The following is a 10913-nucleotide window of genomic DNA, read 5'->3' on the forward strand; positions in this document are numbered from 1 at the left end:
AGGGCGAGGAGGGGGAAGGACGCGCCGCGGAGGAGGAGGCCTAGTAACACCACTAGGGCCAAGGGGATGAGAGGGGATGGCCCCTTTGCCATGTAGAGAGACAAGGGGTTGGGGTTATTGGATATGCATGGATTAAATAGCAAGTGTGGTTGGATTACTAAGTTATCTAGTACTACTTATAAATATTATGTTAATGGTGATTTAATTTTATTAAATAAAGTGATTAGTTTAGGGGGGGGGGGGCTTGATTCTAGTTGTTGTTTTGGTGAACCAATTTGATAGGTTGGTGTCACTACTTAGTTCACATTACTTGTAGGAGTACAATATATGGGGGGAGAGAGAAGAACACAGTATAATTAGATGCATCGGTTGACTATTTTTTCAACTATAAACGTTTATCGCCATGCAACTGACAGAAAAGGTAAGAATCTAATTAAGCGATATTGCTCACTCGTTGTATTATACCCCACAAATACATACTGAAATTAGGGCCCACTTCATAACCCATTTATAAAATTGAGTGAACTACACTATTAGTCCCTAACTTGATTCTTGTACCACAAATCCTTAATAGTAATAAAAAAAAATCATCAAATAACTCTAATGTTTATAAATCACGAATAAGGTCTTTTAGCCATTTTTCGGACGAAAATGCCCAAATCACTTGAAGGGCATTTTTCGCAATCGATGACATGAAATCTGTCATATTTCTATCAGCAACTTCTTATATGATTTCCTAATAAATTCTGGTACTTATACGTGATTAAAGTTTTGTCATTATTTACATAGAAAAAAACTTCTTATATCCCTCTATTTCTAGCTAATGGTATCATGCATTGAGAAACAACAAAAAATTGTGGAAAGTGAAGTTATTTATGCAATAACATCTGAATCAATAATACACAGAATAAAAAAATATTTCACATTTAATTAAATGATACAGTAATTATTTTCTCAAAACACTGACATTTAAAAAATTACTTTATTATATATCATCAAACTAATTTGTTAATCTAAGCCTAACTTTAAGACGGTTTTTATGATTGATGTTTTATTGGGAATTTTAATTTAGCTTTTGGCCCGAAACCAACACACATGAAATTGATGAGTTTGAATTGAATTTATTGAGTTCATATCCTTCTTTTTACTACCTCCGTCCTCCAAAATTTGTCCAATTTTTCCATTTTCGTCCGTCCCCCAAAATTTGTCTCATTTCACTTATACCATTTTTTTTATAGTGGACCCCATATTCCACTAACTCATTCCTACTCATATTTTATTATAAAACTAATATATAAAAGTATGACCCACAATCCACAACTTTTTCAACTCACTTTCCATTACATTTCTTAAAACCCGTGCCAGGTCAAAGTGGGACAAATTTTGGTGGATGGAGGTAGTATTATTTAGGTTCATATAAATCAGGTTTAATCGTGTAAATTAGGTTCGTATCATTATAGTCTCGTGTTAATTCGAATTATATTGTGCAGACCAAGTTTATGTTTGAGTTGAAAGCTTCTTTAACAAGTCGAGTTCATATTATACCTTATTGGATTATGTCAATATCAGTTCAAGCACTTCCCATCTGTCAACTCGATCCATATTTATAGCTCCTTTTATTTGCATTTACACTTCAAGAAAAATTGAAAAATAGGTAGTACTATTATTTAAAGATACGTGATCAGTATAGGGTATTAAAATAAAACGTGCCATGTAATATAAGGATGGGGGAGTATGATTTCGGACCCAAATAGTAGTAAAATAGTTTTAATTAGATTATACTTTAGGTATCACATAACAAACTCGATTTAGATCTAGACTAACTCTGCGTCTCCAACTCATTTTATTCTATATAAGCTTGAACTGACCTTAAGAAGGTTCCGTTTTGGGGTGAACAAAACTTCGAAAAAAATCAAATCGAACACATCACAGCCCATTCGATTTATTCAAATTATTGATTAGATTCAATAAATCTCTAGCGTAAATTCAAAAACTTGTATTCGGTAATTTTTGTCCAAACTGATCGAAGAGATCGCATTAGTATATAAAATTTAATGATCAATTTTGTTGGTAAAGTTTCTTTGAAAAAAGAAAAAGAAAACTCAACAATTTTAATTACTTTGACTTGCAAGTTATACTTCCTCCATCCCTAATAATTCGTCACCGTTTGACCCGACACAGATTTTAAGAAATGTAATAAAAAGCGAGTTGAAAAAGTTAATGATACGTGACTACTACTTTTATATAGTAATTTTGTAATAAGATGTGATTGAGAATGAGTTAGTGGAATATGAAATCCAGTATAAAAAATGATTAAAGTGAAAGATGATACTCCCTCCGTCCCAATAAATATGAAACATTTGGTTTCCGGCACGGGATTTTATGCAGTGTTGTTTTGTGAGTTAATGAAGAGAGAGTAAAGTAAGAGAGAGGAAAAAGTAGAGATAGTGATGTTTCCATTTTAGGAAACATTTCATTTTTAGTGGGACAACCTAAAAAGGAAAACGTTGCATTTCTAATGGGACAGAGGGAGTAAATTTTTTGATATAAACAAAAATAGAAATAAGTAACAAATTTTAGGGACGAAGGAAGTAAGAATTTTCCGGACAAAGCCAAAAAGGACTGATTAGCATGTTTGGTAGTGGATGAAATATGGCGTTTTTAATGTTTGCTTTGATATTTACCGTTTATTGAAACCCAGGCCCAAGCTATGGGTTGTGGCACTATCCTTCAACCACTTCTCTTGCACGTGTGTTAATCTAATAATGTGGTAGTTAACATTTTAGACCAAAAATTCTGTGTGAGTTAACTTTAACATAATCTATAAAGCTTCTCTTTATTTAATAAATTAAAACTACATATTTTATCTCAATGACTTGTTCATATCAGTGTTGTTAGGGTCGCCGGTCACACTGGGACGATTGAGTGAAATTTCGGATCACAGGTCGATGAGTCGACTGGGTCGAAAGACCCACAAATCGGACATGCTAATAATAGTACACAAATTGCACAACATGCTGAACTTTTATTTTTATTGATCCACCGTTGAATTAAAAACAAAGAAGTTATATAAAGGTTTGTGTAATATATATAGTAAGAGAAAGAGAGAGTTGGAGTACTCCATGTGTTAAATATTAGCAGTAGTTTTTATGAGTAATGAGAGAGAATGAGTGATTGCCCATTATAGGAGAATGTGCACCAGAGACCTGCACAACTATTTAATAAATCATTTATGTAATCTAGTAGAGTAAAAGTTGTATTCCATTTATTAGTTGTATTTAAATATTATGGGACTGTTTATCTTCTTTATTTTCTTTCTTCTTCATTTGACTGCGATTCACAGTATCGATCCAGCTCGATCCTGTCGCCCCCGCCGACCCAGCCGCCTCAGCTGCGACCCCGTATCTCGATCAACCCACCCAATTAAGTTGGGGCGGTGCTGGCTACGACCCGAGCGACCCAAACGACATTTTGACAACACTGGTTCAGATAACAACAAAATTTTAAACAGTTTACATTGCATGAACATGATCTTCTTCCCCTTGGGAATTTATGCAAATTAACATGGTAAGAACATATATAGAAATGAAATGGATGTACACTACTCTTCACTAGACAATCCTTTAATATGACTCTATGCATAATATTCCTTTGCATAGCAACCTTCCATGTAAGATTCTCTTGCTACAAGACTCATCATCATTTCTCCCTTCAAGAGCCAACTTGCCCTCAAGTTGGAGCGGTGGAAATCGACTCGAGTCCGAAGTTCATCAACAATCTCCCATGTAGCATCTTCTACATTCACATATTTCCACTTGATCAACACTTGCTTGAGGCTTGCCTATGGCCAATACATAGCACAATTGTTGGAGTGTGCGGTGTGTTATCCAATTAGAATTTACTTCTTCATCCTGCCGCTACGGGACGAAACCTTTGTGTTATGGATGTTCTAAATCATCTACTATTTCACTTCTCGATATCCCATTTCAAACCCCACTATTATTTTTACATAATATATTTTCACTTTATATTTTATAATTTCTATGCGAGTACTATGACCATGTTTGGTTGCCAGGATTCTGTGTGGGAAAGTAATCTAATTCCTTAAATTTTAAATTTCCGTATTTGTTTTGGTTTTTAATCAAATTGAGAAAGTAATCAGAATCCGAGAACAAGGAAAGTTAGAACAACTTTCCAGGATTCTAAATCCTAACTATTCTTAGTTATTATTTTTCCATTCTTACATATTTAATGTAATATAGTCTAATTTTATTATTATTATTATTATTTGTAAATTATGACGTTTTAAAAGTAATTTAAACTTAGTACTTAATTTCAGTTTAATAAATAACTATGATTAAAATGATCATAATTATAACTATATTTTATAATATTTCATAAAAGAAATTAATAATTTATAAAATAATTAAAATATAATTATATAATATAAATTGTATAATAAATAATAATTATTATATTTTATAAATTAATAATTAATTAATAAAGTCGTATTGACATTTTAAAATTTAAAATTTATTCAATTATAATATACATAAATATAATAATAATAATAATAATAATAATAATAATAAAGATTATTTTTATTATTATAATAAATGAGTATAATATTCTATGTGACTATAATTATAATTATATTATTATATATTGTGATAGACAATCCATATTTAAACTATCCGTCATAATAATAAATATAATAATATAATTATTATTATATATAATTAATAATTTATTAACAAATTTGTTTCATTATTATTTTTTATAAATAAAAAAGTAATAAGTATATTTTTAGTTTGGTGTTTAAATTAAAATTAAAATTTAAAATTTTGATATTTTCTAAACGCAGGAAAGTAAAGTTACTGAGAATCATATTTCTGGTATTCATTTTTTCCAGAAATCATTTTCCTTGTCAATTTTACTTTCTTGTAAACCAAACATGGCCTATTATATGGTTTCTAAATTATTAATTAGAATTTATTAGTTTTATGTTCTAACTAATTTTTTCTAACTAAAACATCATAGTAACTTGTAAGAATACAAATTAGATCGAGTTAAAAAGAAAAAGGAAAAGGTGACCAAAAATTAGATGAAAAACAATTGACAAAAGGTAGCAGAATTTCAATCCTTCGTTGTCCCGTTCTATTCCTCCAATTCGAATCCCTAGCTCCAAATCAAGTAATTACTACTACCTGATTCTGTGTGTTCTCTTCTTTCCATTGAGAATCAAGGAAATTCTTCTTTGCGGAGAATAATCGTGTGTAATCATGTCGTAAATGCTTCCAAATTATGATATATGCATCATTGCAGGTTGCTAGTTCTTGGTGTTTGTAAAATGAACTACGGAAAATTTTGATTTTCGCATTTTCTTTTAAGTATCTTTTGCTAATAGATTCCAATGCACATTAAGATCTTTCTGTTACGATCTTACCTCTAGACTTCCCTATCTTAGCTCGTAACTCAACAATCCACCAATCAACTCAATAGATCAACGATAATAAAGCAATGTAATTGAGAATCAAAGCAAGAGGAATTGTATTAATGAGTAATCAATGTGAACAACACGAAAATAAGCAAGGAATTACAGGAAATTGCCTCAGATCCACGATCTTAAGCACAACAACAACACTCAACATACGCAGTTAGAGAATTGTCCGTGGTCCCCTTTTATACTCCGCGCTTCACACACTTCGCGCCCTTTTCTACTTTCCACGTCATCACCTCCTCACATGCCAGCTAAGATGTCGCACGTGCCATTATTTGATCCAATATTATGGCTTATTGATTAATAGCTAAGACTTAATAGTTGCATGCATGTGTAGAGAACATGGATAGTCATGCATGCAACACTTTCGCGCCATTGCAGGTTGCTAGTTCTTTTGCTAATTTGAATGAAGTTTTTACTGTTCCTACTTATGAATTGATATCAGATTGATTATCGCGTTCCGTATATGTTAATCACAATTTTGCAATGCCTCAGAGCTTACTTCGAAGTAAACAGAATTGTTCCTTTTCTTGTTTTTCTGGAAAAAGTTTTTAGATGTCACGTGAAAGGGCCAGGCGTGTCTCACTTGCACCAGCTGAAGAGGTGTGCCTTTCAAAATTACTCTCCTCTTATCTCTGTATCAACAAAAGAGTTATGTGCTTATGCAATTGTAATGGTGCTGTGCAATGTCCCTCTGAATTAGCTTGCAAATGTCTTGTTAGTTTGCTTTGTTCCATTCTTTCCGGCTCTTATATTTCCTATCTCTCAATTACAGACAATTGAGAAGATTAAGAAAGTTGTAGAGGAAGGAAACTTCTATGGGGATATTCTTATGTTTGTGACTTATAATTATAGCCAAGTCTTGCCAATGTCAAGACACTTTTCCCCTGATAAAACTTAAATCTTATTTCTTTCAATTGACTGCAGGTATGCTTCAGCCTACAGGTACTTAGAAGCCTTGGATATTTTTCACACAGGTGCTAGCTTACAATTAGCGAATGGACAGGTCCGACTTGTGTTTTTTGTGATATTATTCTATTATTCTGTAGCATTTAGCTGAGGGTACCCATTTAATACATTATATCCACTGATTTCTTTCTAGTGTTGTAATATGCGTCTGTGTCAAGCCCTTGTAAAATCCCCTCAAAAAATTACCCAGAAAAGTTATTTATAAAAATGGTTTTAAGTTTTAACACAAGATACAAATGGGTGTTTACTTTTGAGGATTAGCATATATACTCTGTACATAAATATAGTATAGACTAGTAACTAATCCAATGTCTACAAGGATATATTGGAACTTTGGGATATCTCATGGCCTTTAATTTCGATCAACTGAGCTTATTTTGATTGATTAATATTCATTGAAATGGTAAGATTGGATGAATCCTATTAACGAGGATGAAAATACTCAATCATTAAAAGTAAATCCCCCTAAGTGATAATTATGAATGCTGAAAACTATTCAGTTGCATAAGAAACTTCCAGATGTTAAGTTAGAATTTATTTACCTTGGAGACCTCAAGCTCCATGCCTTCTTTATTTTTCAAAAGAGATATGAAATGATATAATCTTCCTATATTACCTCAAGCTGGAAGTTGGAACTCTTGATGAACTATACACTCAATTCAGGTTACATGCGGTGCTGAGCTTGCAGTCTGTTTTGTGGAACATCTTGTTAAAGGAAATATCCCTTATGGAGATGACACTCTTGGTCAGTTCCATCTTTTTGGTTTCTTATTCTTTTCATCACCAATGTTTTTTTTACTACTTATCCAATGACTGTTGGTGATCTATCCTGATGTTACCTTCTTTACTTTGATGTGTTAGATGACTTACTCCCCTTTGTGTTTGGTAATTAGTTCTTATCAGATTAAGTGATAAACATTTGTGTTATTTCTGTTCTTTTTTTGGCTATATCTTACATTATATAGAATCTAAGAGTTTGTTGCAGATTGTATCAGGCAAATTTACAAGAAGTTTCCACGAATATCCGTACCACAAAATTTGGATCTAGGAGATGATGTTGATATGCAGCGACTTGCTGAAGCTCTAGGAGCTGCAAAAACACGTGCTGAGGGTTGTTCAGCATTCTTGAGAGCTGCTATCAAGTGAGATATCCGTTTAATTTCTTTTCCATTTTCCATCACTTGAATTAGTCTTTAAAAGCAATAGAGGAAATTTGCTGTGTTTCTAGAAGCAACAGATGATAAGTTTGAACACTAGTTGACAAAGGGGTCAAGCTGTCTAGGTAATCTGTATCAGAATTTTGAGTGAAATTTTATTCTATGTATTTATTACCAATATCAGTAACGATTGTCATGAATAGTGGGTTTCTAAGCTGTCAATTTTAAAGTTGTATTAGAGCATGCAAGGACAGATGTGTTGATTTTGAACAATATTTGAATGTTATGGAGGGAGTTTTTCCTATTCCTCCAACATCAGATGATAAAAAATGTAAATTTGCCTCTCTATGCATTCTATAAAGGGGTTCTTAGTTCTTAGATCTCCTTAAGAACTTGTGAACTGTAATTGGTTGTTTATGCTAGGCCATTGTTATGCTTGGAACAACAAATTTGTGGTTATGCTTTGGTTGTATCAAGGCATATAATATCAAGATTTCTGGTGTTTTTGCTTATTAGTATTTGTCCTTTGATTAGGATGTCCTTATAAATATTTATTATCTTCTGAACAGGTGGTCTACAGAATTTGGAGGGCCGAGGAACGGATCTCCTGAAATTCATGACATGCTAGCTGATTACCTATATACTGAATCTCCTGAGTTGGTAACTCTTATTTCAATATTTATGCTATTAGAGAATAAGACAGTACTGTTTGGCAATTATTCCCTTGATCTCTCAAACCATCTGTTAATCCACTCAGTTTTAAATATGTTGTTTTCTTAAGTCCTCCCCCCCCACCCCCTTCAGTCTCTTCCTGCTTTGTGATGATTTTTTATGGTACATGATTGATTACTGATAATATTAGACTCAAAGCAAATACTTCCTGGGAACTATATGGATTGTGTAAAATATTGTTATTGATGCAGGATATGTCCAGAGTGACGTATCATTTTGTTCAAGGGAGGAACCCGAAGAAGTTTGCTTCAACTCTAGTCAATTTCATGGGCAAGGTCTATCAATCTTGTTCTGAATTTTGACATCTCTTGCCAATTTAATAAAATTCACAAATTTTGTGTACTTTGTAAGTTACAAGAGGAGTCAATGGAGCATAGGCATTATGAGCTGAAAGTACAACTTGTTTCTGATTTATATGTTACAGATTTTGTTGTCACAAAATTTTATATTATATGATGTGTTACGATCAGATTATCTGTATCTCTAGTTACTTATTTATCGGGAAACTTCTGAATGTAGTGTTATCCAGGTGAAGACGATCTTGCTGTTGCATGTGCAGTTCTGATTTAAGTATGCTTTGAATGAAAATATACAGTTAAAGTTGTTAAACAACTGCTATTAGTAGTTGTACTTGTTGAGACTCTTTTTTGAAGAAATATGTGATGTGCATATTCGCCTGTAATTTATATAACTGACGACCTTGTAGAATCTGGTTATCAATTCTCCCATTGAGGTTCACGGTACCTCTAATTTGTGTACATTAAATGATCGCCTTTTCTTTTAGGTACTTAGCTCAAGGTAATCTCAGAGATGCCATCGTCCTTATGGATGAGATTAAGAAACAAGTGCAATCTCAAGGATTCAATTTACCTCGGTCTGACCTAATGCAGTTCACCAATTTTCTTCTAGAAACGTAAGCTGGATTGATTTGTCTCTCATTCTTGTGTGAGTATGACCAAACTGATAAAGCTATGCCTTCTTTCTAAATTTGCAATGCAGGTTGCAGAGAGATGCTTTGCCTCTTTTCAATATGTTGCTTGATCGTTACAAGCAAAGTATAAAATAGGGAACGTCTCTTTAACGAAGTATGGTATTTCCAGTCTCAGTAATTTAACTATCCATATATCCTCATAAATTTGTCCTAATGAGTAATCATACTTCTCTGCCGTTGACAATAATGTATCAGTTGCTTGATGAAATTGCGGAGAAGTTTTATGGAGTACAACGTAGAAATTCCATGCCAGGAGGAATGTTTGGGCAAATTTTCAAGGTAATACCAACTCCTATCACTGTTCCCATTGATCTGCATTGGATGGTATATTCTTGTTTCTCAACTTTATGTATTTATAACTTTGCTATTATTTGCAGATGATGACAGCAGAATAGTAACTTATGGTAGAAATTGGTGTAATCTAAAGTCTAACTTTGATATGATATTTTTTCTCGTTATTGTTATAGTGTTTGTTCGTCTTGAAAGATTATATCTCGTGATTGAATAGGTATTATGTTTGGTTCATGAGATTGAATCTTACAACTTAATCCTAGATGGATAATCATATGATAATAAGTACCATAGTGTACTTTTTTTACGGGCAAGGAAGATCAAACCTGTTTATTAGTCCAAAAATTGGTTTGCTGTTTTTCAATTATAAATGAATAGAAATTTAAAGGCTGAGTTATGGTAGACTTGAACTCAAATCTTTGGCCTCAACAGACACGCATTTGATGGTTTTTTTTTACTTGTTAACCTTGTCGGCTTCATATCCGTGAATTACGCCCAAATTTGTAAAGTGAATATTTTTTCAGCATAAGCATGAATGAAGTCGTTCAAGCATCAAATCAATGTAAAATTTTATTTGGAGTTGATTTAGGGTGTGTTTTCCTTGGTTGTAAATTTATGCCATACGAAAATAAGTGACAAAAGATGTGAAATATTGATTACTGTGCTTTTTAGTACTAGTACCCAATATGTATTGATTTTTCCTTGGAAATTTTTGTTGAAACATATGGAAAAATATTATCACAACTGTATTTCATGGTAAAATTGTTATAAATTGGAGTGAAAATGGCATTTGTAATTCTTTTTTATCAGGATTTTGAATACTTATCCAATCTTACAAAAACACCTGAAATAGTAAAAATATTTATTTTCCATCAATGAGAATGCATTCTAATATATAAGGTATATTTTATTTTTACATTATTCTCACTTTTACTTTACTATTTATCCATTTTAACTATTTATCAATTTTTTCAAAATGAGTGAAAAAAAAAGCAGACTTAATTTTCTTAGGACAAAAGAAGTATTTCGTATTTCAAGAGATTTGTAACACAAAGTAGCATTTAAACAACATTTAGCAATGTTCGGCATCATTTCCTTTTAAACATATAATCAAAACTTTTGAACTAGTACTAAAGACTACTAATAATATAAGCACTACTTACAATATAGGAACACTATTTTCACTATATCTTTTCTATATTTGTTTCAAGTTTGACAGGACTAGAGTAGACATGCGGTGCGGTGTGATATGTGTCACTCGATCTAACAGGTC

At 32.3% G+C, this 10913-nt stretch overlaps 1 pseudogene; it reads left to right on the top strand.

The window, feature by feature from the left end:
- The first annotated feature begins 6055 nt into the window (after positions 1 to 6055).
- Positions 6056 to 9744, top strand: LOC125218124 (protein GET4-like; annotated as a pseudogene).
- The last annotated feature ends 1169 nt before the right edge of the window (positions 9745 to 10913 follow it).

The sequence above is a fragment of the Salvia hispanica genome, chromosome 1 (assembly GCF_029641045.1).
Source record: "Salvia hispanica isolate PSC_SH4W2 chromosome 1, Shi_PSC_v1, whole genome shotgun sequence".
Classification (NCBI taxonomy): Eukaryota; Viridiplantae; Streptophyta; class Magnoliopsida; order Lamiales; family Lamiaceae; genus Salvia; species Salvia hispanica.